The sequence below is a fragment of the Oryctolagus cuniculus genome, chromosome Y (assembly GCF_051225735.1).
Source record: "Oryctolagus cuniculus isolate XC-2025 breed Fujian yellow rabbit chromosome Y, ASM5122573v1, whole genome shotgun sequence".
In the NCBI taxonomy this organism is placed as follows: domain Eukaryota; kingdom Metazoa; phylum Chordata; class Mammalia; order Lagomorpha; family Leporidae; genus Oryctolagus; species Oryctolagus cuniculus.
In genome coordinates this window covers 10,554,177-10,581,906 of record NC_142889.1, presented here as the reverse complement: position 1 = coordinate 10,581,906, position 27,730 = coordinate 10,554,177, and the positions used below count along the sequence as shown (strand labels likewise).

Sequence of the window (27,730 nt, the reverse complement as noted above, 5' to 3'; positions counted from 1 at the left end):
CAAGAAGCCTTATGAATGTAATGAGAAATCATAAGATTTCTCGCTTGTGTGAATTCTCTGATGCCTGATGAGGTCTGGCTGATTACCAAAGGCTTTCCCATAGTCATTACCCTCAAAAGGTTTCTCACCTGTGTAAGTTCTCTGATGAACTCTTAGGCTTGCCTTCTGGAAAAAGGCTTTTCCACAGTCATTACATTCATAAGATTTCTCACCTGTGTGAGTTCTCTGACAGATTATGAGGTTTGGCATATGGCCAAAGGCTTTTCCACAGTCATTACATTTGTAAGGTTTCTCATCTGTGTGATTCTCTGATGAAAGATTAGGCTTGCCTTCTCTACAAAGGATTTTCCACAGTCATTACATTCATAAGGTTTCTCCACTGTGTGAATTCTCTGATGCATTATGAAGCTTGATTTGTTACCAAAGGCTTTCCCACAGTCTTTCAATTAATAAGGTTTCTACCATTTGTCTATTCTCAGATACATTATAAGGCTTGAGTTGTGGCCAAAAGCTTTTCCAGTCATTATATTGATAAGGTTTTGCAGCTGTGTGAGTTCTCTGATGGATCATGAGCTTTGACATGCAGCTTTTCCAGTCACTACACTTATAACGTTTCTCCTCTGAATTCTCTCATGCATTATGAGGTTTGACTTGCAAATGCTTTTCCACAATATTGCATTCATAAGGCTTGTTGCCTGTGTGAATTTTCTGATACATCATAAGGCTTGACTTGTGGCCAAAGGCTTTTCTACAGTCACTACATTCATACAGTTTCTCTTCTGTGTGAATTCTCTGATGCATTAAGAGGCTTGACTTCTGGCCAAAGGCTTTCCCACAATTATTGCAGTCATATGGTTTCTTTCCTGTGTGAGTCCTCTGATGGAGCCTGAGGTTTGACTTCTTCCCAAATGCTTTTCTACAATCATTACATTCATAAGGATTCTTGTCTGTGTGAATTCTCTGATGTCTGATGAGGTTTGACTCTTGCCAAAGGTTTTTCCACAGTCATTACATTCATAAGGTTTCTTGCCTGTGTGAATTCTCTGATGAATTGCTAAACTTGTCTTCTGCCAAAAGGCTTTTCCACAGTCATTGCATTCATAAGGTTTCTCACCTGTGTGAATTCTCTGATGAATTGTTAGGTTTGTCTTTTACACAAAGGCTTTTCTGTAGTTACTACATCCATAAAGTTTCTCACCTGTGTGAGCTCTCTGGTAGATTATGAGCTTTGACTTCGTGACAAAGGCTTTTCCACAGTCACTACATTCATATAATTTCTACCCTGTGTGAATTCTCTGATGCATTATAATGCTTGATTTGTGCCCAAGGGCTTTTCCACAGTCACTGAATTCATATGGCTTCTCCCCTCTGGAACATTTCTGTCTGATGAGGTTTGACTTCTGATGAGATTGCTTTTCTACAATCAAGAAATCCATGAGTTTCCATCTATATGTAAATTTTCTAATGTCTAATGAGATCTGACTTCTGGTAAGTGGTTTCTTCACATTCAATACACACATGGCGGATTTCTTGTTTGAGAGTACTGTAATGAATGGTTTGGCAGGACTTATAACTGAATAATGTTTCACAAGGTTTACTCACACAGAGTTTTTTTCCTAAATGTGATATCAGATTTATGGTGAGATGTGATTGGTAAATAACAGGTTCCAAATACCTAATATGTTCATGAAATTTCTCTCTTGTGTGGGTTTGTTGTTGCACACTGCGGTTAGAGCTTTTATGGAAAGTTTTTCTATTTGAGTTCTCTTACCAACAGTGAAAATCGACTCTTATATGGTTTTTTTTTCATATGAACCCTCTCAGATATACAGAATATCTTCTTCCTTGTGAAGATTTTCCCTTGTCCAATATGTTTAAATGGCTGCTTCAAAGTCTGAATCTTGTGGTACTAAGAGCATCAAAGAACTGGAGAGAGTTCCCAGGTACCTTACTGGCATCAACTTTCTCTTAGCTTGTACTTGATAAGGCACATTGAGGGGCTACATATTGTGATGCATTGCTTTCTTCAGGTTTCATTCCTGAATGATTCTCTTCATGTTAATTAGTTTTGGAATATGGCTTGAACTTAAATTAAGTGTTTTTATTAATTCAACTCACTTGGGAGTTGATATCTTTTTATTTTTCATAACATCATGATTCAGATTATTGTCATGACTTTCTTGGCTGGTTCTAATTAGGTCATTCTCATGGCAGCTGAACAAGAACAAGAACAACAACAACAACAACAAAACACATGTCATTGAATCTAATATAACTTTCTCCTGGTATACTCATGTACATGGAATGAAGTTACTTATTATTCAAGTGGTGTAACAGATTAATGAAATCAATACAAGATATTTATGATCATAATATGCTTTATCTTTAATACATTAATATATTAAATTCTCCCAATAGATTTCCTGCTGTTCAATCATGATCTTGTCACTACCTGAATTGTTGCAGGTATGGCAAAATGACTTTTGTGATAAAATCTGTTGACTCACTGCTTGGGATGCCCACATCCAAAAAGAAGTGCCAATTTGTGCCTTGGCTACTCTGCTTTCAATACAGCTCTATGCTTCTATAAACTGTGAGGCAGCAGGTGAAGGTTCATGTGCTTGCGACTTGGTGATACACCAGAGAAGGCTAGATAAAATTCCTGGATTTTGGAATCAGACTAATCAGACCTAACTCTTGCAGGCATTTGGGGAATGAATTAATGGATATCTTTCTCTCTTCTCAGTCACTCTGCCTTTCATACAGATGACACAACTATGTAAGATTTTAAAGAATGGACAAATATTTGTTAAAATTTTCACCCACTGTCTAACAAACATTTTTCCCTGTTGTTTTTCTCCAGTTTGCTTCTATAAAAATTGTATTCTTTGTGCTTTTCCTATATTTCAATCATAGATATGAGAAAAATTTTACTGGATCATTTACTTGCAAGTGAAGAAGAATGAAATGTGTCTGTAATCTAAACAGGACCACATTTAAGGAACAGGGTTTGAATGTATGGTTGTCTCATGTTAAGTCTACCCAAGGAAACAGCATTTGTGGGAATTTTCAAGTGAAAAAGTTTGCTTTTACCTGCACTCTATGACACCTTCCACATATTACTAAGGAAATTTGACATCTTCAGTGTCTCATATCTGCAACAGGTACATAAAAGTCAAAATATACCTCCATGAGTATAAACTTCCTACCATTTTAAATAATTTGTTTCTGCAACCCAGAATGTTTTCACTTTCTTTGAATAGTGCTCTCTATCTCATTTTGAAAACAACAGAATAACTCCTCTGAATTAACTCCTCTGAATTATTTCTGTGAACACTCCTCTGTGATAATTTGAGTTTCTGGATGCTTTTCATCAGTTGTGTCCTGTTTTCACAGAAAACTTCATTCCCTATGCCATTTTGTCATTTTGTTGTTTTTCAATGATACTGAAACATAAGAATTTATAATTCAAACACTTCTCTTAAGTAATCTTGAGCCATTCAACATGAACCTATGAGGTTACTTGACCTTGGGACTGAGAATCTTATGACTTCCTTGGTGAGCCTAGGATCGCTTGTTTCCATGTTCCCATACAAGTTCATGCTTAGCTTTATGATTTCTGATGCCACAGCAGAGAGGCTTACTCCTGAGCATCTTTTGGCATTTACTCATTTATTTACTTGCTTGAGAGTCACAGAGATAAAGAATGAGGCACAAAGAGAGAATGAAACAGAGGATTGCCAGCCATAAGCTCACTCCTCAAATGTTTCCAACAACCTATCATTTTCTTGAGAGGCCCAGAGAAAAGAATTGAATAAAATAAAGAGACAAAGTTCACATTTAGTGCTTCAGTCGCATGATGTTTAAAATTTCTGTGCCTGGCCAAAACCATGAGTGGGAACTCTAGCTGAGAAATAAGAAACAAGTTTAAATAATTGCCACATTAACAAGTACTGAAGGAATTAATAAATGAATGAAGGAAAAGGTTTGAAAGTGTAGAGAATGACAAGTTAGATTTTGGTGAGTGAATATAACCTAGAAAAAAAGGCTTAGTAACATCAAAAAAGTATTGGAATTTTTTTTAAATCAAAGAAGATCTTCACCAAGATGTTCTTAATAAGAGTTAGAAAAACACCAGTATTCCTAGATACTCTAGAATGCCTGTGTCTGATATACAAATCTAGGTGCTTCAGAATTAAGACCAAAAAATGCATAGAAAGAGCACCAGTAAACATCCATTGCACACTTCCTGCCTTGGCTTTCCTGCCCATTATTCATAGACTGACCTGGAAGGCTCTTATTTATGCATTCTTTCACCATCCATGGCTCAGCCCTTTGCTCCAACTTAAAGATCAAGTCAGGTTTGGTCATGCAGTGTCCTATTAATGGAAACAATGTAAGACTTTGTGAAATCACTATATTGGGTTATTTAAAGGACTATAGCTTGGTCCTAGTGCTATGTAATAAATGTCCTAATTTGAATCCTTTCCTAGATGGTATACATTCAGCATTCAGATTATTCACATTCTCAAATTCTATTCCTGCCCATCATTAAACTTTATAAAATATTTATTATTTGTCAAATAGCAATAAATGTTACCATTGAGCATCTGACAGATGTCACTTACCCAAGGAGAACAGGATGCTATAAGTCTCTACCATCACGACCCTGTACAGGATTTTCTGAGCACTGTTCATCTCCTGCCATTCCTTCCATGTGAAATATACAGCCAGGTCTTTAAATCCTATCATCACCTGCAATACAACATTTCTGTTCAACATATCAACTCTGCCACAAAACAAACACTAGCAATTGTGTATCTTGTATGTGGGTATGAAGAAATAAGGAAGGATGTGGTTTAATTTTAGACTTGTTGAGCATTTGAACAGCCACACAGAAGTATTCAACAGGGAGTCAAAGCTATTTTCTATAAGCTGTGAAAAATGCCCACCATGGAGGGAATCACAAAGGGCCACATCTGCCAAAAGGAATTACACAACAGCCTGAAAAGGGGACAAAATTGGCACTTGAATGAGCAATGTTAAGAAGTACTTAGGAACAATATTAGATCCTATCAGTGAAGCTATGATGGGAAAGAACAAAGAAGAATTTCCAGGAAAACATCATGCAGTCATGTCAAATATTGCAGAGAAAAAATATTTCAAAAGAAAAGGCAGGCATTTAGCTCAGTGTTATGGTGCCAGCTAGTATACCCTACTTCTACTCAGCCTGCCCAAGTTGGATTTCCAATACCAGCTCCAGTTTCCAGCTCCCAGCTAATGTAGACCTGGAAAAGCAGTGATGATGCTACCATTGAGGGAGGCCTAGACTTCATTCCTGACTTCTGGTTTCAGTCTTGGTATGATTATTTAGGGAGTAAATAGTGCATGAAGCTCTCTATGTCCTTTATCAACTCAAAAATATTTTTAAATAAGGGAGAAGATTAAAGACAGATAATAGAAAATAGCTTTTGGCTTTGTCTGATTATTCTACTGGTGATCATTTGAAGAATTGAAACAATATTACCCCAATTTCAGTGAAAACAATGAAATTATTTGCCCAAAACAGAACTTGGGGAAGTCTGCACTATGATCTGCATTTGTGACTGAGAAAAATGCATAATTTGTTTAAGAAACTGCAGTAGGCACTAGCCATGTGGTGCAGCAGATTAGGCCTCCACCTGCAATGGTGACATCCAATGTGAACAGATCATTTGAGCCCTGCCTCTCTACTTCCAATCCAGCTCCTGTGCAAATGTTCCTGAAAGAGCAGTAAAAGATGGCTGGAGTATTTGTGCCCTTTCCCCAATATGGAAGACCAAGATGGAGTCCCAGGTGCCTGGTTTGGCCTGTCCCAGTTCCAGTCATTGTGGCAATTGGGGATTAAACCAGTAGATGGAAGGGATCTCTATTTCTCCTCATCTTTCCAAATCTATCACTCTGCCTTTCAAATTAATAAATATACATCTTAAAAAATAAAAGAACTTGCAACAGATTCTTTTCCTCACATTCCTGATCCTATCCCTTAATGAAATTAAGCTCCTAAAAACTATTAAGGACTGCATTACTCTAACAATTCAAAAACAAACAACTGATTTGCATTTTAGCACTAGGTAACACTTATCCTTGCATAATAGTAACTGTTTATATCCAGAGTGGCACTAAAACACTGCCCAATGTCATCTATGTAATAAAGATTATTTCTGACATTATGACCCAAAAAATTAGCATATTTTACTTGAAGTTTCAACTCAAAACATATAACAAATATATATTTTGTCATGGCAACAGAAGGACCACAGATCAAATTGCCACCACAGATCAAATTGCCTTATCTTCGATGGCTGTAATGTTTCATAATCCTGCAACAATTATCATTCATCTTGTTTGTGTATATTCCCTGTGTATAAAATTATGTTTATATTCCATTTTAAATAATAAACTAACATAAATCTTCTAAAATGGAAACTGACAACAAGCTGAGTAATAATTAAGGAAACCACTTACAGGTGATTTATTTATTTTCTTTGTTCTTGGAAATATGCAGAGGAGCAAGATAGGATGAATAAAGAATCATGAATACACTAGTGAGATAACTTCACTTCACTGTGGGTTAGCAATAATTTAAATATGGTAATACAGGGAAACATTCTATTAAGTGGCAGAGGGTTAATAAAAGTTATCATTGGTTTAATGAAAGCATTTTCTACAAAGTTTGTAAAATAATAAGGCAAAAGTAAAAAAACTAAAACTTTACAGGTGATTATTCAAAAATGAAGTCATTAAAGAGATAAACATTATGTTGTTAATAATATTTACACTCAAGAAAGTTATTCTGAAGTTGCTATTTTTCTATTAATGCAATAGCATCACACAGGATTCCATATAGGTGTGTACACTAGAACAATTCTTGTATTTTTAGACCTGACATTCTATAGAAAGTATGCAACTTACAGCTTCAAATTTTTGGCCAAAATTAAAATGAAACTAATGTACATAATTTATATTTAATGTAGTACACTTTCCAATAAAGATTCCAAATAACACCATTCTTCATCCTTCATCCTTCACAAAAAACTGGATTTCATCATTTTACTTGCTTTACTTATAATATATCAAGAAATGAATGAAGCAGATACACTGTAAAGTATTTACCCTCTCAGATTTTCCATGACAGAGTAACCTTCTGGAAAACCCTGGGGTCTACCTGTGGAAGAGATAGGATCTTGCCAAGATTCACCACAAATCATCACTTGACTGACTGCTCCACTCCTAATTCATTTCCAATTTCCTACAAAAGCACACCTGGGAAGCAATGCCTTAAGTAGGTGGGGTCCTTTGAGCCATGTTAGAGACTTGGATTGAGTTATTTTTAAATAAAATTAATTATTTGAAAAACAGAGAGAGACAGAGAGAATGAGAAACATCTTTTCTACCCTTAAATCTTCCAAACAAAAGTCACCACAAATGTGGTCTGTGTTTATCAGTATGTTTACTGTGGACATGACATGTAATGGAAGATGAGATATGTATTCTCCTGACAAATACAGAGCCTCCATTATTCAGATAGGATGGGGCCTTACCTCTCCACCATACTCACTCAAAATATATTCTAGACAACAGGTAACTAGGGAAAGAACAAATGAAGATTCATTGCTCCCCACCCCATTGGCAGCAGCCAAGAAAGAGATCTTGGTGTTTCCATTTCACTGTGTCAGGACAGGGGAGAAGAAAGCAGACCTAGACTCAAATAGCACGAAGTCTCTGCTCTTACTGAATCTTAAACTTTGTGTGGTATTTATTTACTTCTTATATATCTTTAAGATTTTATTATAATAGCTTCTTGTTTAGATATTAAGGAATCCTCATAAACTTTACTGAAAAAAGTATCCCCACTGCTACACACTGTCATGCCCAAATTCTATACATCATTAAATTTTAATGCTTATATACTTAATAATTGTATTTGTAATTACCAGATCTAGTGACAAATTACCTAAAAATTAAACTGACTAAAAAGTCAGTCCCAGAACTGATTTGTGGTATTATTTATGGGTAGTGGAGGCTTTGCTGATGTTTATTACATGTTCTGTTAAAATGCAATTTTTAAAAATCCTGTAATAGGTCACTCCATGTTCATTAAACTGGTAAAATTCAGCACATGTTTTGAAAAGCACACATGGTGATAAATTTGGAAAAGGTGTTAGGTTTTAAAAGTGGATGTCCTTAGTGTGCTGTACATTGAGATTTAATGCTATAACTAGTACTCAAACAGTATTTTTCACTTTATGTTTCTGTGTGGGAGCAAACTGTTGAAATCTTTACTTAATATATGGTAAACGGATATTCTGTATATAAAGAGAAATGAAAATGAATCTTGAAGTGAATGGAAGGGGAGAGGGAGTGGGAAAGGGAAGGGTTGTGGGTGGGAGGGACATTATGGGGGGGAAGCCATTGTAATCCATAAGCTGTACTTTGGAAATTTATATTCATTAAATAAAAGTTAAAAAAAAAAAAGGGCCGGCGCCACGGATCACTAGGCTAATCCTCCGCCTAGAGGCACTGGCACACCGGGTTCTAGTCCCGGTTGGGGCGCCGGATTCTGTCCCGGTTGCCCCTCTTCCAGGCCAGCTCTCTGCTATGGCCAGGGAGTGCAGTGGAGGATGGCCCAGGTGCTTGGGCCCTGCACCCCATAGGAGACCAGGAAAAGCACCTGGCTCCTGGCTCCTGCCATCAGATCAGCACGGTGCGCCGGCCACAGCGTGCCGGCCACGGCGGCCATTGGAGGGTGAACCAATGGCAAAGGAAGACCTTTCTCTCTGTCTCTCTCTCTCACTGTCCACTCTGCCTGTCAAAAAATAAAATTAAAAAAAAATTAAAAAAAAAAAACAGAAAAAAAAGTGGATGTCAAAAAACTGAAAAGCCAAAATGACTCACTGTATCTAATGCTGAGAAAATCAGAAGTATTTGTGAAAGTTTTGCTACACTGCACTAGATTTAGGATTTTTGAGAATGTATCTTTCCTGTATATAATATATCCCTGTGCTAGTTTTATTTTATTTTTTTTTTTGACAGGCAGAGTGGACAGTGAGAGAGAGAGACAGAGAGAGAAAGGTCTTCCTTTGCCGCTGGTTCACCCTCCAATGGCCGCCGCTGCAGCCGGCGCACCGCGCTGATCCTGGCAGGAGCCAGGAGCCAGGTGCTTTTCCTGGTCTCCCATGGGGTGCAGGGCCCAAGCACCTGGGCCATCCTCCACTGCACTCCCTGGCCATAGCAGAGAGCTGGCCTGGAAGAGGGGCAACCGGGACAGAATCCGGTGCCCCAACCGGGACTAGAACCCGGTGTGCCGGCGCCGCAAGGTGGAGGATTAGCCTATTGAGCCACGGCGCCGGCTCCCTGTGCTAGTTTTAAATACCAGAGATTTAAACTGTGAAAGGTTTTTCTTCATTTTTTAAAGATGTTTTTAATTTGAGAGCCAAAGTTACATAGAGAGGGAGAGAAGAGAGGTCTCTACCACTGGTTCACTCCTCAAATGGCCACAACAGCTGGAGCGGGGCTGATCCAAAGCCAGAGCCAGAAGCTTTTTCTGGGTCTGCCACATGGTTGCAGAGTCCAAAGCAACTGACCATCTTTCACTGCCATTACCAATGAGCTGAAACAGAGGTGAAGCAGCAGGGACTCTAATTGGTGCCCATATGGGATGCTGGTGCTACAGGTGAAGACTTAACCTACTATGCCACAGCATCAGTCCAGTGAACAGTTTTACAAAGACATCCTTCATGTAGAATAGTCTGTAATATTGTAAGGTATGGTTTAAGTTTTATTTCCAACACATCTTTTAGCAACCATAAATATTTAATATCATATATATGTATGTTTATATACATAACTATTTTTGTAACTGCAAATTTTGTTGTCATTCTTTTTAATTCTATTTTTAATATCTGCTATCATGCCATCTTATGGATAATTATATTGATGTTACCTGTACACAACCATCAGGCATTTCCATTGTAGTATGTGTTTATGTATACAAGCATTTTTGTGTCTGTATGTGTGTATGCATGCACAACTTGTAATGACAATAGTTCTGAGAGTAATACTGTGAAAAATTCTAACACTAATTGCAAATTCTTTGTCTTCCCCGGACATGGCTGTCTATGAGTAAGACCCTTTAAGTGTTATGGATTGAAATGTGTCTCCCTAAAACTCATAGCTTGAATTGTTAACCACCAATCTGACTCATCCTAGAGAAAGTACATTTAAGCAGGTCAAATGATATCATATGGGTGAGGTCCATTGGGAGAAAAACCCCTGATAACATCAAACCTGTTATGAATTTGATCTGGTATTTTCAACCTCCACAACCCTGAGAAGTAACTTTTAATCATATAAGTCATATCATCTGTGGAATTTTGTTAGCAAATTAATACAGTTTCATTTCTTCCAGCATTTCCTGCAGTCAACTAGAAGGTTGCAACAGTTATCAGAGAAATATAGAAATGAAAATTATAACTTCAGATGGCCAAACATCTAGAAACTCAAGAAAGATAACACATAAGCAAGTTACTATCCTTCTCAAGGACCCAGAAAAAAAAGAATCAAATCCAAGGACAGTAGAAAAACTGAATAATAAAGATCACAGCAGAGAGTGAGGGTGCGCACCAATAGTCCGGGAAAATTTAGTTTAATATAAGGGGAGTTACGGTAGCCTCAGAAAAAAGAACCAGGAAAATATTGCAGAGGAAACTCTTCTGGATCGAGTGGCTGTGAATCGGAGGACCTACTGGGAGAACAAGGTCTCCCATGGCATGGAAGCCGAGCCACGGGAGCTGCGGGTGCCGCGAGAGCTGCAGGGTCTGCGCGCCAGTGCAGGAAGGGGAGTGCATGTCACACAGACACCAGCGGGGAGAATTGGGACGTCCAGGGCTCCGAGTACACACATCAGCGCTGGAAGGGGAGGTGAGCTCAATAACCCGAGACATTGGTGGGGAAACAGGGGTCAGAATCTAGAGGGGGGCCGGAAAGAACAGCAGACACACTACCGGAAAGAAGGAAAACAAAAAAGCTTGGGGGTTCTCTCTCCCCCAACCTTGCAAAGGTTGCAAGGCTGCAAGCATTGAAGAATTTGCAAGAGACAAAGAGCAGGCCTCCTCTCTGGATTTACATATCAATAGGGGAGAGCTAAGGAACTGAGTCATTACAATTCAGTAGCCTAGGCAACCCCGTGGGAGTCCAGAGCAGCCTACACAGACTCTTTGGGTAGAAGCCAGAGACTGGAAGCTAAATACCATCAATTCTGCACAGCCATGCCGTGCAGTATAACTTACCCCCTAAATAAATAAAATAAATAAATAAATAAATAAATAAATAAATAAATAGAGATTTACCATGCATAAACTGAGGGTGTCACCGTTGCACACCTGTAATCAGGAAGAACCAAGCAGATCTCTCAGGCCACAACCATCTCAAGCCTCCAAGGCTCCTCCAACAGCAGGCAGTCCACATAACATGGACATAGTATAAAATAAAAAATAAATAAAAAAAGCACAGTGACGCAAGAAGAATTAACTATGCCAAGTAACAAACACAGAAATCGAGGGAACAAGATCAACGATGACACTATGATGCCTCTAAATAAACAAAACAACCCAAACCAAGACTATGAAGATTATGAGATAGAAAAAATGCAAGATACGGATTTCAAAAAATTTATGATAAGAACATTTAGAAGTTTTCAAAAGAAAATCCTTGAACTACAGAAATCCTTATTGGATAGGATTGAAAATCTCTCTCGTGAAAATGAAATTTTAAGGAAGAATCAAAATGAAACTCAGAAACTAGTAGAACAGGAAAGTGTGATAGTGAAGAGAAATCAAAATGAAATGAAGAGCTCAATAGATCAAATGACAAACACATTAGAAAGCCTTAAAAACAGAATGGGTGAAGCACGAGAATATCGGACTTAGAAGATAGAGCACAGGAAAACATACAGTCAAACCAAAGAAAAGAAGAGGAAATTAGAAATCTAAAAATATTGTTGGGAATCTACAGGATACTATTAAAAAAGCCAACATTCGAGTTCTAGGAGTTCCTGAAGGCATGGAGAGAGAGAAAGGATTAGAAGGCCTTTTTAAAAAGTGAGATACTAGCAGAGAACTTTCCAGGTTTGCAGAAGGACAGAGACATCCTAGTACAGGAAGCTGATAGAACCCCTAATAAACATGACCAAAAGAGATCCTCACCATGACACGTGGTAATTAAACTTACCACAGTGAAACATGAAGAAAAGATCCTAAAATGTGCAAGAGAGAAACGTCAGATTACTCTCAGAGGATCTCCAATTAGACTCACAGCAGACTTCTCATCAGAAACACTACAGGCTAGGAGGGAATGGCGAGACATAGCACAGGTGCTAAGAGAGAAAAATTGCCAGCCCAAAATATTATATCCTGCTAAGCTCTCATTGTGAATGAAGGTGAAATAAAGACCTTTCATAGCAAACAGAAATTGAAAGACTTTGTGGCCGCTCATCCGGAACGAAAGACTTTGTGGCCACTCGTCTGGCACTGCAAAAGATACTTACAGATGTGCAACACTGAGAAACACAGAAACATGGCCATCAATATGAAAAAAGGTAAAGGAAGAACACCTACCAGTAAAAGAGCATGGGAATCTCCAAGCATATACTAGAAAATATCTCCGGGAAAATGGCAGGGCAAAGTCACTACGTATCCATAGTCACATTAAACATTAATGGTCTGAATTCTTCAGTTAAAAGACACCGTTTGGCTGATTGGCTCAAAGAACACAACCCAACTATTTGTTGCCTACAAGAAACACATCTTTCTAACATAGATGCAAGCAGACTGAAAGTGAAAGATTGGAAAAAGATATTCCATGCCAACAGAAACCAAAAAAAAGCAGGTGTAGCCATCTTAATATCAGACAAAATAAACTTTAATAAGAAAACTGTTAAGAGTCAAAGAGGGACACTATATAATGATTAAGGGTTCAATTCAACAGGAAGATGTAACTATTATAAATGTATATGCACCTAATTGCAGGACACTGGGCTATTTAAAAGATATGTTAAGGGACTTAAAGGGAGATTTAGATTCCAATACAATAGTACTGGGGGACTTCAATAATCCACTCTCAGAAATAGACAGATTATCCAGACAGAAGATCAACAAGGAAACAGCAGATTTAATTGACACTATTGCCCAAATGGATCTAACAGATATCTACAGAACTTCCAATCCTACATCTAAAGACTTCACATTATCTCAGCAGTGCATGGAACCTTCTCTAGGATTGATCACATACTAGGCCTTAAAGCAAGTCTCAGCAAATTTAAAAGAATTAGAATCATACCCTGCAGCTTCTCAGACCACAGCGGAATGAAGCTGGAAATTAGCAACTCAGGTAACCCCAGAAAGTATGCAAACACATGGAGACTGAACAACATGCTCCTGAATGAACACTGGGTCATTCAAGAAATCAAAAGAGAAATCAAAAACTTTCTGGAAGTAAATGAAGACAACAACACAACATATCAAAACTTATGGGATACAGCAAAAGCAGTATTGAGAGGCAAATTTATAGCAATAGGTGCCTATATCAAGAAATTGGAAAGGCACCAAATAAATGAGCTTTCAGTGCATCTCAAGCACCTAGAAAAACTGCAGCAAACCAAACCCAAATCTAGTAGGAGAAGAGAAATAATTAAAATCAGAGAAGAAATTAACAGGATTGAATCCAAAAAAAAAAACACACTACAAAAAATCAGCCAAGCGAGAAGCTGTTTTTTTGAAAAAATAAACAAAATTGACACCCCATTGGCCCAACTAACTAAAAAAGAAGAGGAAAGACCCAAATCAATAAATTCAGAGATGAAAAAGGAAATGTAACAGACACCACAGAAATATAAAGAATCATCAGAAATTACTACAAGGACTTGTATGCTAGGAAACAGGAAAATCTATCAGAAATGGATAGATTCCTGGACACATGCAATCTACCTAAATTGAACCATGAAGACTTAGAAAAGCTAAATAGACCCATAACTGAAACAGAAATTGAAACAGTAATAAAGGCCCTCCCAACAAAGAAAAGCCCAGGACCAGATGGATTCACTGCTGAATTCTACCACACATTTCAAGAAGAACTAACCCCATTTCTTCTCAAACTCTTCAGCACACTCGAAAAAGAAAGAATCCTCCCAAATTCTTTCTATGAAGCCAGCATCACCTTAATCCCTAAGCCAGGGAAAGATGCAGCACTGAAAGAAACTTACAGACCAATATCCCTGATGAACATAGATGCAAAAATCCTCAATAAAATTCTGGCCAATAGAGTACAACAACAGATCAGTGAAAACATCCACCCAGACCAAGTGGGATTCATCCCTGGTATGCAGGGATGGTTCAACATTCGCAAATCAATCAATGTGATTCACCACATTAACAGACTGCAGAAGAAAAACCATATGATTATCTCAATTGATGCGAAGAAAGAATTCGATAAGAGTCAACACCATTTCATGATGAAAACTCTAAGCAAATTGGGTATAGAAGGAACAATCCTCAATATAATGAAAGCAATTTATAAAAAAACCCACAGCCAGCATCCTATTGAATGGAGAAAAGTTGGAAGGATTTCCACTGAGATCTGGCACCAGGCAGGGATGCCCACTCTCACCACTGCTATTTAACATAGTTCTGGAAGTTTTAGCCAGAGCCATCAGACAAGAAAAAGAAATTAAACGAAAACCAGTTGAGAAGGAAGAACTCAAACTATCCCTCTTTGCAGATGATATGATTCTTTACTTAGAGGATCCAAATAACTCTACTAAGAGACTATAGGAACTCATAGAAGATTTTGGCAAAGTAGCAGGGTATAAAATCAATGCACAAAAATCAACAGCCTTTGTATACACATGCAACGCCATGACTGAGAAAGAACTGCTAAGATCAATCCCATTCACAATAGCTACAAAAACAATCAAATACATTGGAATAAACTTAACCAAGGACGTTAAAGATCTCTACGATGAGAATTACAAAATCTTAAAGAAAGAAGTAAAAGAGGATACCAAAAAATGGAAAAATCATCCATGCTCATGGATTGGAAGAATCAACATCAAAATGTCCATTCTCCCAAAAGCAATTTATAGATTCAATGCAATCCCAATCTAGATACCAAAGACCTTCTTCTCAGATCTAGACAAAATGATGCTGAAATTCATATGGAGGTACAAGAGACTTCGAATAGCTAAAACAATCTTGTATAACAAAAACAAAGCCGGAGGCATCACAATACCAGATTTCAGGACATACTACAGGGCAGTTGTAATCAAAACAGCATGGTACTGGTAAAGAAACAGATGGATAGACCAATGGAACAGAATTGAAACACCAGAAATCAACCAAACATCTACAGCCAACCAATATTTGATCAAGGATCTAAAACCAATTCCTGGAGCAAGGACAGTCTATTCAATAAATGGTGCTGGGAAAACTGGATTTCCACGTGCAGAAGCATGAAGCAAGACCCCTACCTTACTCCTTACACAAAAATGCACTCAACGTGGATTAAAGAACTAAATCTATGACCTGACACCATCAAGTTATTTGAGGACATTAGAGAAACCCTTCAAGATATTGACACAGTCAAAGAATTTCTGGAAAAGACCCGGGAGGCACAGGCAGTCAAAGCCAAAATCAACTATTGGGATTGCATCAAATTGAGAAGTTTCTGTACTGCAAAAGAACATCAGGAGAGTGAAGAGACAACTGACAGAATGGTAAAAAATATTTGCAAACTATGCAACAGATAAAGGGTTAATAACCAGAATCTACAAAGAGATCAAGAAACTCCACAAAAACAAAACAAACAACCCACTTAAGAGATGGCCCAAGGACCTCAATACACATTTTTCAAAAGAGGAAATCCAAATGGCCAACAGGCACATGAAAAAATGTTCAAGATCACTAGCAACCAGGGAAATGCAAATCAAAACCACAATGAGGTTTCACCTCACCCCGGTTAGAATGGCTCACATACAGAAATCTACCAACAACAGATGCTGGCGAGGATGTGGGGAAAAAGGGACACTAACCCACTGTTGCTGGGAATGCAAACTGGTGAAGCCACTATGAAGTCAGTCTGGAGATTCCTCAGAAACCTGAATATAACCCTACCGTTCGACCCAGCCATCCCACTCCTTGGAATTTACCCAAAGGAATTTAAATTGGCAAACAAAAAGTGGTCTGCACCCTAATGTTTATCACAGTGCAATTCACAATAGCCAAGACCTGGAACCAACCTAAATGCCCATCAACGGTAGAATGGATAAAGAAATTATGGGATATATATTCTTTAGAATACTATACCACAGTAAGAAACAACGAAATCCAGTCATTTGCAACAAAATGGAGGAATCTGGAATACAGCCTGCTGAGTGAAGTAAGCCAGTCCCAAAGGGACAAATACCATAAGTTCTCCCTGATCGGTGACAACTGACTGACACCAAAAAGGAAACCTGTTGAAGTGAAATCGACACTATGAGAAATGGTGACTTGATCAGCATATCCCTGATTGTTAATGAACAACTTAATACATTATCCCTCTTAGTATTTTTTTGTCTGTCTACTTAATATGACTGGTTTAATTCTGTAATTATCACACATTTATTCTTAAGTGTTGAAAATTAACTGAAATGTGATCCCTGTTAAACATAAGAGTGGGAATAAGAGAGGGAAGAGATGTATAATTTGGGACATGCTCAAGCTGACCTGCCTCAAATTGTAGAGTTAGAAACATATCAGGGAATTCCAATTCAACCCCATCAAGGTGGCATGTACCAATGCCATATCGCTAGTCCAAGTGATCAATTTCAGTTCACAATTGATCATAGTGAAAGGACTAAGAGTCAAAGGGAGCACATAAACAAGTCTAGTACCTGCTAACACTAACTGATAGAATAAATAAAGGCGAGAGTGATCCAACATGGGAAGCGAGATACTCAGCAGACTCATAGAATGGTAGATGTCCTAAATAGCACTCTGGCCTCAGAATCAGCCCTAAAGCCATTCGGATCTGGCTGAAAAGCCCATGAGAGTATTTCAGGCATGGAAAGCCAAGACACTCTGGCAAAAAAATCTCTGTGAGTGAGATCCCAGTGGAAAGAATAGGTCTTCAAAGAAGGAGGTACCTTTCTCTGAAGGGAGGAGAGAACCTCCACGTTGACTATGACCTTGTCTAAACATGATAAGAGTCGGAGAACTCAGAGGGGTCCATAGCCTTGGAAACTCATGACTGGTGCATAGGGAGATTACTGATGCCATAGACAGGAGTGTCAATTGGTAAAGTCAACAACAGGAGTCACTGTGCACTTACTCCTCATGTAGGATCTCTGTCCTTAATGTGCTGTACATTGAGATTTAATGCTATAACGAGTATTCAAACAGTATATTTCACTTTGAGTTTCTATGGGGGTGCAAACTGTTGAAATCTTTACTTAATGTATACTAAACTGATCTACTGTAAAAAAAAAAAGAAATTATCAATTCCCAACTTGACTCTCACTGGGATTAAAAATGACAATAGGTCTGATCTGATTTCATCATCATTTAAAAAAATCATCTATTATTTTTCACTTTATGTTTCTGTGTGGGAGCAAAGTGTTGAAATCCTTACTTAATGTATACTAAGCTGATTTTCTGTATATTAAGATAATTGAAAATGAATCTTGATGTGAATCGAAGGGGAGAGGGAGTGGGAAAGGGGAGGGTTGTGGGTGGGAGGGACGGTATGGGGGGGAAGCCATTGTAATCCATAAGTCGTACTTTGGAAATTTATATTCATTAAATAAAAGTTAAAAAATAAGATCACAGCAGAATAAATAAGAAAGAATCTTAAACAATATTCAAATTAATAAAATGAAGAGCAGATTCTTTGTGAAAAATAATTTTCTAGCTAGACTAAGAAAAAGAGGAAATGATTCAAATGAATGCAATCAAAGAAGATAAGAAATAATATATATGTTCAAATAAGAAAGTAAAAACTCAAATTAATATTTCTGTTTGCAGATAACATGGTTCTATATGTAAATAAACCCAAGAACATCATCATGAGAAATATGGAACTGACAAATGAACTTAGTAAAATTGAAACTACAAAATGAAATAAGTAGCACTTTTGTATATAATGAACTCAGTGGGAAACAAAGTATAACAAAGATATTTACAATTGTCATAAGAAAATCAGATACCATGCAATAAGTTTATCCCAGGATATGAAAGCCCTCTACAATAAAAACACATAAAAATGATGAAAGAAATTAAATATACAAAAATTGGGAAGATGTCTCATGGTCTTAGATTGAAATAATTTATATAATTGAAATTTATATATAGTCCAAAGTAATGTGCACATTTAATGCCATTTGCATCAAAACACCAATGGAATTCTTTACAGAGAAAATAGCACTGTGGAAAAACTGGCTAAGTTGCCACCTACAATGCCTGTAACCCATTTCAGGACAATTGTACAAGTCTTGATAGCTCTACTTTTGATCCAGTTCCCTGCTAGTTTTTTTGGGAAAGCAGAAGATGCACGTTCCTGCATCATTGTCACCAATGTGAGAGATCTAGATGGTGTTCCAGACTCTGGATTTGACTTGGCTCAGTCCAACTGTTTTTGCCACTGGAGAAGTGAACCAATAGTTGACAAAGCTCTTTCACTCTCTGACTCACTCTGTTACTTTGCCTTTCAAATAAATAAATCTTCTTCAAGAGAAAACAAATTCTTCACAGGACTACAAAAAAAAAAAAAAACAACTAAAAGTTATTTGACATCAGAAAACTCCCAAATAGTCAAAGCCATCATGAGAAATATAACAAATTTAAAGGCAACACAATACCTGATTTCAAAACATATTACAAAAACAGTGTAAGCACTGACATAAAAACAGACACATAGTTCAACGGAACAGAAGACAGCCCAGAAAGAATCCCACATTTCCACAAGCAATTCATCTTTCACAAAGAAACCAAAACACACAGGAAAATTACCTCTTTATCAAATGGTCCAGAGGAAATTGATTATCCATATGTAGAAGACTGAAAACAAACCCCAACACTTCTCACACTATGTACAAGTCAACTCACAGTTTATCAAAAATCATAAAGACCAAAAACTAAGTAAACACAGGCAAACTATAAAACATTGGAATAGGCAACAGTTTTTGGATAAGATTCCAAAATCACAAGTGACAAATATAAAAACAAATTTGATGTTATTAAGCTAAGACACTTCATTAAAGCAAAGTATTCATCAGAGTTAAGATACAATGAACAGAATGGCAAAAAACATTTAAAAACTAAGAATATAACAAAAGATTGATATCCAGAATATATATAGACTGGAGAAACTTCAGAAAAAAAATACTACAGTTAAGAAATGGGCAAAAAGTTAGAATAGACATTTCTCAGAAGAAGAAACATAAATGATCAAAACATATGTGTATATGCTGAATGTCACAAGCCATTAGGAAAATGTGAATCCAACCACAATATGAGGTACCAAAACCTGTGAGAGAACACAATGGTCAGGTTTTTAATGTTGCAACAAGTGGGTTTAGAAGACCCTGTTCACCTCCAGAGAGAAGAGTCGACATGGAGTTAAAGAAAATCTCACTCTTTCAGCCGGCGCCGTGGCTCAATAGGCTAATCCTCCACCTTGCGGCGCCGGCACACCGGGTTCTAGTCCCGGTTGGGGCGCCGGATTCTGTCCCGGTTGCCCCTCTTCCAGGCCAGCTCTCTGCTATGGCCAGGGAGTGCAGTGGAGGATGGCCCAGGTGCTTGGGCCCTGCACCCCATGGGAGACCAGGAAAAGCACCTGGCTCCTGGCTCCTGCCAGGATCAGTGCGGTGCGCCGGCTGCAGCGGCGGCCATTGGAGGGTGAACCAACGGCAAAGGAAGACCTTTCTCTCTCTGTCTCTCTCTCTCACTGTCCACTCTGCCTGTCAAAAAAAAAAAAAAAAAAAAAAAAGAAAATCTCACTCTTTCTAATAGGTTTGTTAGAATCGTGACCAGTGCCTGTTAGCTTGTCACAAACTTGTAGGTCTCACTACTTTCCTTCTGCTAAACTGCTATTTAGTCACTTCTCTGTGGCTTGCAAAAATAGTATACCTGATATATACTGAGGATTTTTTTGTTTGGTTTGGTTTTATTCCTTCTGTCTTTTATTATATTCCTCCAAGGAATCATGACCTCAGAAGCTTCATTCATTTATGCAGTCTGGTTTTCATGAGCCAGGGCAAAGTCATAGGCCAAAAATTGAGCAAAGTTCACAGTGGTTAAAGCAGAGTAGGGGTCAGGAGCCACTGACAAAGGTGAAGATAGAGAAGTAGGCAGACACGGGATGTGGAGGAGTCAAATGGCTTAGGTGAAGGTGTGAAGATGAAATCAGGTGACAGCTATTGTGTTTTTTACTCTGCTTGGGGAATCAATTGAAGCTGAGAGCAAGAGTGGGAGCCACATTCGATAACTATTGCAATTTCATATGTGTAGGAGAAAGCAGATATAAGCAAGGTGGGACCAGGGAGTTGGAAGGTAAAATGAAGATATATGAAGACAGATAAGGCATAGGATCATCTGGTGATAGATAAGTGAATGAAAAATGTAAAGAACTGATTACTCCCAAATATTTGCATTTTGTAGGAGGGTGAATGTTAGTGACATACTCTGAGATAAAGCTTATCAAAGGGAATCAAGTTTTACTTTTAATTTTGCTCATATTGATTTTGAGGAACCTGTAAAGATCAGAGTTGCATATATGAGTTCTACGCTCAGGAGAAATGCAACTTTATTTAATAAGTGTGAAGTCATGAGTAGACGACTTTACCCAGGCACTACACATATTTGTAAAGTGTGAAGACAACCACTGCAATGGTAAATATCTGAGTAATATCAATATTTCAGAAGAGGCTGAAAGTGAACTGAAAAGGAGTAATCAGAAGTTCAGAGGAAAGCCAAGGAGATGAGAATTGATGTGTGCTGAGGGAGGTAGTGCTTGAGGAGGGAGCTAGGAAATGTGTCAGAGGCTTCTTTCTAATGTGCTTCTTTGCTCTCACTAGTTCTCTATCCCATTACTATGGTTCACTTCCATAATACAATTTGTTCTTAATGAAATTGTATTTCATATCTTCTTATTTGCATGTTGTCATATTAACTATGAAGAAAAAAGGGCCTATATTCTGTGCCTAGAAGAGGGTTTGGCACACAGTTGAACTTTAATGAAGTGCTATGTGAATGGCATGTACTGTTAAATGAGGAATTCAAAGCATAAATTGCAACACATTGATCACTAATGACTTTGGGAAGAGCAATATGAGAGGAATAGTGGGAATAAAAAAACTTCAATATACTGAATAATAAAATTAAATTAAGTGGATGCCAACATTAATGACTTTATTGAGGAATATAACTGATAGGAAGAGGGGTTGGCACTGTGGCACAGTGACTTAAGCTGCCACCTGTGATGCCAGCATCCCATATGAGTGCCAGTTTGAGTCTGGGTTACTCCACTTCCAATTCAGCAACCTGATAATGCACCTCAAAATGCAGCATAAGATGGACCAAGGACTTGGGACACTTCTTGTAATGTGAGCAACCTGCATGAAGCTCCTGACTTCAGGCTGGCCCAGCCCCAGCTATTGCAACTCTTTGGGCAGCAAGCCAACTGATGAAAGATCTCTTTGCCTATCCCTCTCTCAATAATTCTGTCTTTCAAATAAACAAAGATTTACAAATATTTAATAAACAAACAGAGAAAGAAAAAAACACAAAAGACACAATATTAATCATCTTACACCAAAAAATAAAAAAAATAAATTCTAGAGAAGTTGTAGGAAAAGAAAACACTCATACACTACAGGTGAAAATGTAAATTAGTGCATATGTTATGGAAAATAGTATGTACATGACATAGTTATCTTACTCCTGGTGATATAGTAAAAGGAAATGAAATCAGAATATCAAAGAGCAAATTTCCTATAGTCACTACCACACAGTTCAACAGCAGCCATGATTTGGAACCAATCTAGCTGTCAATGAAACAGTGGACAAGGAAACATCATTTAGATAAAAAATTAAAATATTGTTATGTCCTGCAAAATTATTAAATCAATTGAAATAAGCCAGGAACAGAGACATAAATGTCACATATTCCTTGTCATATATGGAAGTGAACAAAAATAATGGATCCGAACATAGAATTGTGATTATTAGAGGCTGAGAAGGAAGGAGGCTAGGAATAAAGGAGTATTGGATAACAGTTACAAAAAGACAGGGAGACAGAAGTAACTTCTGCTGCTCCATAATAGAGTTTGATAACTACAGTGGACCATGTCAGGTACTATGTAAAGAACTGGAGGAGAGGAACTGGTAGGCTCAAATCATGAAGAGAAAATGGAAACATTAGTTGTCTAGTTTAATCAGCTTCTACTGCGTACATGTGTTCAAACATTGTACTATACCCAAAATAATGCATGACTGGTATACATTAATCAAAAATTATTTTAAAATAATTTTAAAAATCAGAAGCACATATATATGCTAATAATGAACTATTTAAAAATGAAATTAGAAAAACACTTCCATGTGTAACAGCATAAAAACCAGCTAGAAAACAATATCCTTGGGGCTGGCACTGTGGCACAGTGGGTTAAAGCCCTGGCCTGAAGTGCCGGCATCTCATATGGGTGCTCGTTCAAGACCTGGCTGCTCCACTTCCTGTCCAGCTCTCTGCTATTGCCCAGGAAAGCAGTAGAAGATGGCCCGAGTTCTTGGGCCCCTGTAACCATGTGGGAGACTGGGAAGAGGCTCCTGGCTCCTGGCTCCTGGCTTCAGATCGGCACAGTTCCAGCCATTGTGGCCATCTCGGGAGTGAACCATCAGGTGGAAGACCTCTCTCTCTCTCTGCTTCTCCTCTTTCTGTGTAACTCTGACTTTCAAATAAGTAAATAAATCTTTAAAAAAAAGAAAAAGGAAACAAAATCCTCCAGCACTGTCAGTGATTAATGAAATACACAGCCCAACAATGAATAAATCAAGATGGTCTTTCCACTTGAACTTTCTGATCAACCTGTACCTGATTTACAACCAGATTTAACTGGTATTCTGAAAATGCCACTGGTAGGAAATTGAATTGATCTCAGATGGAAGGATCCTTATACCTGTCTATTCACTGTTACTGCTATCAATTTTGGCTTACCTCAATGGACCCAAATTCACCACCCAGGTGTCCCAACAAATCACTCAACAGTGACTTGAGACACCTAGGTGTCTCAACAGGTCACCTTGGAAATTTCATATTTCTTATAGTCTTTATCATTAGGAAATGTTGAAAGACCAATAGAGCCTTAAAAGAAACCCTCTCCAAACTCTGTATTAAACTTCATTTAGATTGGACAAAACTTTTATCCTTCGCCCTCCTAAAGCTTAGAACTCTGCCAAACAAACAAACAAAAAACAAACAAAAAAACAAACAAACAAAAAACCCTACAGCTCAGTCCCCTTGAAGTTATGTTTGGCAGACCCATTGCTGTCCCAGGACTTGAGCTTCCTCTCTCCCCCCTTCCCTCAAATTTGCCCTTTCCCCTCCTTTTAGCTTTCAGATAGTGCCTATGGCAATATACTGACAGTGCCCTCCTGCCAGCTTTGGCTATAGGAGATATGGTCTACTTCTCAGACCCATCCCACTCCCCACTAACTTCAAAGTTGATGGGACCTCACAAGGTTCTCTTCCTTATTCCCCCCACAGCTAAACTAGATAATGGCCCCATTTGGGTCCACCTGTCCAGACTTAAAAAGCCCCTCCCACAATGCCTACTCCAGTGCTAACCCACTCATGACATATGGCCACCCCAACGGTCTCACCTCACTCAGACTAACGAAATTAACCACCCTACTTGAGCAGGACCTGCCTCACAGCCACCTTCCACCCTAATGGCCTTTACTCAAACCCAACTCTACATCTTTCTCACGGTCCTTTAGGAAGATCTCTGGATAACTTCACCTAAGCTTTCTTTACTCAACAACCAGACATCTGGTCAACCCTGTCTTGCTCTAGGGAACATGCATTGACTTCGCTCTGGAGAATAATCAATGAAATTACAAAAGCCAGAATAAAGGACATGTTGCCCTTTCCCTACTTTCTCTCCCCCCATACATGGTGGGAGATCTGCTCATGGTCTCTCTAGTCATTGGCAAAATGGCTCACAAAACTAGGTAAATGAAAGGTCTTGAAGGCTTCTGGAGAGCTCCTGGTGCCAAGTTTCTTCAACAACCAGAACAGATAAAAGCCCAGACCTGTGTCCATCCTACGGTGCCATCTCTGGAGACTGTCATCACCTCTTTGCTTCAATAAAGCAAATCGTCTCTGTTAACATTGGCCTCTATCTCCTTTTCCCATCTCTCCTTTCTGGCAGTAAGAAAGGACAGACCCTGAGCTATTCCAAATCTAACAAATACTGCTATCAAATTATATACAGCTTCATCAACTTTGTATCTGTGTCTCACTTAAAATATAGGTCATTTTGCCTAAGAGTAAAAAAGCCTGTATCCCTTATTGGAGTATCTGAGCTTCATTCCTGGATAAATATTATTTCTGACTCCAGCTTCCTGTTAATTCAGATTCTGGCAAACAGTGATGATGGCCCAAGTGATTGGGTTCATGAAATTCACATGGAAAACTGGTATGGAGTTTTCAACAACCAGCTTTTGCCATGGTTCTTACCATGGCATCTGTGGGCATTTGGGTAGTAAATCAGTGGACAGGAATACTTTGTCTCTTAGACAAATTAACAAGAAAGGAATTTATCAAAGAAAAAGAAACATATTTAGATGGCAGGTCACAAAATGGAATGTGATAAGAGTTAAATGAAAGTAAAATAAAATATTTACTGTGTTTTCTCCTAATCTAGTGCATAAACGTTTATTCAAAATGATAAAATAAAATGACCTGGAGAGCAAAGATGGGAGTGAGGCACACTGTGGCTTGATGGCCTCTGGGCTGGAGGTACATGGCCTCCAGGAGGCGAAGTATAGCAGTTGGGTCCTGTAAGGGGAGGGAAGAAAGATGATAATAAGGGGCGAGCAGGCAGTTCCTTATCACAGGAAGAACATTTTCCTTGACATTTAGGTGCTTTTTATTCATATAAAAAACAAGGTGCTGAACTCGGGATTTGGCAAATGCTTCTGTGTTGACTCCTAGAGTGGGTAGTCCTGCTTCCTTTGTCCAGTCACTTTCCCCATTCTTGAAGTATGGATATTTCTTTGTACATTACCTTCATGATTTGGGATAGAAAAGACTGCTTTTCTTTTGTTTCACCTCTTTGATTCAACAGAGAATCCCTTGGCATTCAGCTGGCCTGCTGACTTCCCCAGAAATAAAGAAGCAACTGATAGGAATCTTCTGTTGCAGTTTGCCTAATTATAAAGAAATTACTTTACACACTGAAGGTTGATGTTTAATTTCAAACAGGTGCTTTGTTTGTTCCAAACAAAAAGACTACATACAAGTATGGGTGACTGAAGGGCTTTTAAAATTGTCTTGCAGCCCCTACTAATGCGGTCACTTTGAGCCAGCGCCCGGGCCTGGAATCGGGGCCACCAGCCGCCGCCCGCCGACCATGGATCCCCGCAAAGTGAACGAGCTCCGGGCCTTCGTGAAGTTATGTAAGCAGGACCCGAGCGTCCTGCACACGGAAGAGATGCGCTTCCTGAAAGAGTGGGTGGAGAGCATGGGGGGTAAAGTACCACCTGCTACCCATAAAGCTAAATCAGAAGAAAATATCAAGGAAGAAAAAACAGATAGTAAGAAGGCGGAGGAGACCATACAGACAGACAAGCCGTCAAGTGAGGAAAGTGATCTAGAAATTGACAATGAAGATGTAATTGAACCAACACTGATGTGCCTCAGGAAATGGGAGATGAAAACGTAGAGATAACTGAGGAGATGATGGACCAGGCAAATGAGAAGAAAGGGGCTGCCATTGAAGCCCTAAATGATGGTGAACTGCAGAAAGCCATAGACCTGTTCACAGATGCCATCAAGCTAAATCCTTGTTTGGCCATTCTGTACGCCAAGAGAGCAAGTGTCTCCGTCAAATTACAGAAGCCAAATGCCGCCATCCGAAACTGTGACAGAGCCATTGACATAAATCCTGATTCAGCTAAGCCTTACAAGTGGCGAGGGAAAGCACACAGACTTCTGGGCCACTGGGAAGAAGTCGCCCATGATCTGGCCCTTGCCTGCAAACTGGATTATGGTGAAGATGCCAGTGCAGTGCTGAAGGAAGTTCAACCCAGGGCCCAGAAAATTGCAGAACATCGGAGAAAGTATGAGTGAAAACGTGAAGAACGAGAGATCAAAGAAAGAATGGAAAGAGTCAAGAAGGCTTGAGAAGAGCATGAGCGCGCCCAGAGGGAGGAAGAAGCCAGACGACAATCAGGAGCTCAGTATGGCCCTTTTCCAGGTGGCTTTCCTGGGGGGATGCCTGGAAATTTTCCTGGAGGAATGCCTGGAATGGGAGGGCCCATGCCTGGAATGGCAGGAATGCCTGGCCTCAATGAAATCCTTAGTGAGCCAGAGGTTATTGCAGCCATGCAGGATCCAGAAGTTATGGTGGCTTTCCAGGATGTGGCCCAGAACCCTGCAAATATGTTGAAATACCAGAGTAACCCCAAGGTTATGAATCTTATCAGTAAATGGTCAGCCAAATTCGGAGGTCAAGCATAATGCCCTTCTGACAAAGCCCTTGCTGAAGGAAAAGCAGCCCAGATCACCTAATGGATGTCGCAATAATACAAACCAGTGTACCTCTGACCTTCTCATCAGAGAGCTGGGGTGCTTTGAAGATAATCCCTACCCATCTGCACCAAATGCAGCTGAAGCATTTGACAGTGGTTTGTCATTAGGGTATTCATTCAGATAATGTTTTACTACTAGGAATTACAAACTTTAAACTTTTTAAACCTTAAAAATGTTTAAAACAAATTAAAAAGGGTGTTAATTCCTCCATTTTTCTTTGCTAATCATTTTGAGTTTTTTTCCTTTGAATAATTGGGTGAGGAAGATACATAAGTACAGAAGATTTATTGCTCTAGTGTGAGTGAAATAAAGGTTAGTAGTTGGCAGCATATATAACTCATTTAAATAGATGAAGGTTTAGTTGGATATATGGTTACTGAGGCATTTTGATTTGTCCTTAAATGCTTTATTTTTCAAAAATAAAGTGATTTATTTCAATAGAAAAATAAAATTGTCTTGCAGATTCAGCCACTACATGTTAAGCCCATTTGAGACTGTGATGGTATATCCCAAATCTGCATTCTAATTTGAAATGAAAAGAGATGTTAAAAAGTGACACATATTTATATATTTGAATCCTGGCTCATCCTGTGACATAGATTTTGCTGTTAAAGAAACAAAGAGAGGATTACAAGGTTCATTTTATGTGTGAATAAACCACCACAGTTTCTTTTCAATTACACATTTTTACATGTGTAAATCCATGCTTTTGGATAAAAAGGGGGGTATTTCTCCTGTAAAAGAAAGTTGGCTGGCGCCACAGCTCACTAGGCTAATCCTCCACTGTGGCACTGGTACTCCAGGTTCTAGACACAGCTGGGGCACCAGGTATTAGTCCTGGTTGCTC

General features: G+C 38.7%; 2 pseudogenes across 1 annotated transcript; one reads left to right on the top strand and one right to left on the bottom strand.

The window, feature by feature from the left end:
• Window positions 1-9: 9 nt before the first annotated feature.
• On the bottom strand, window positions 10-25,704 carry LOC149119218 (uncharacterized; annotated as a pseudogene).
• On the top strand, window positions 25,635-27,334 carry LOC100355093 (hsc70-interacting protein pseudogene; annotated as a pseudogene). The gene has a single exon (XR_016228740.1). The product of XR_016228740.1 is annotated as a hsc70-interacting protein pseudogene (transcript).
• Window positions 27,335-27,730: the final 396 nt, after the last annotated feature.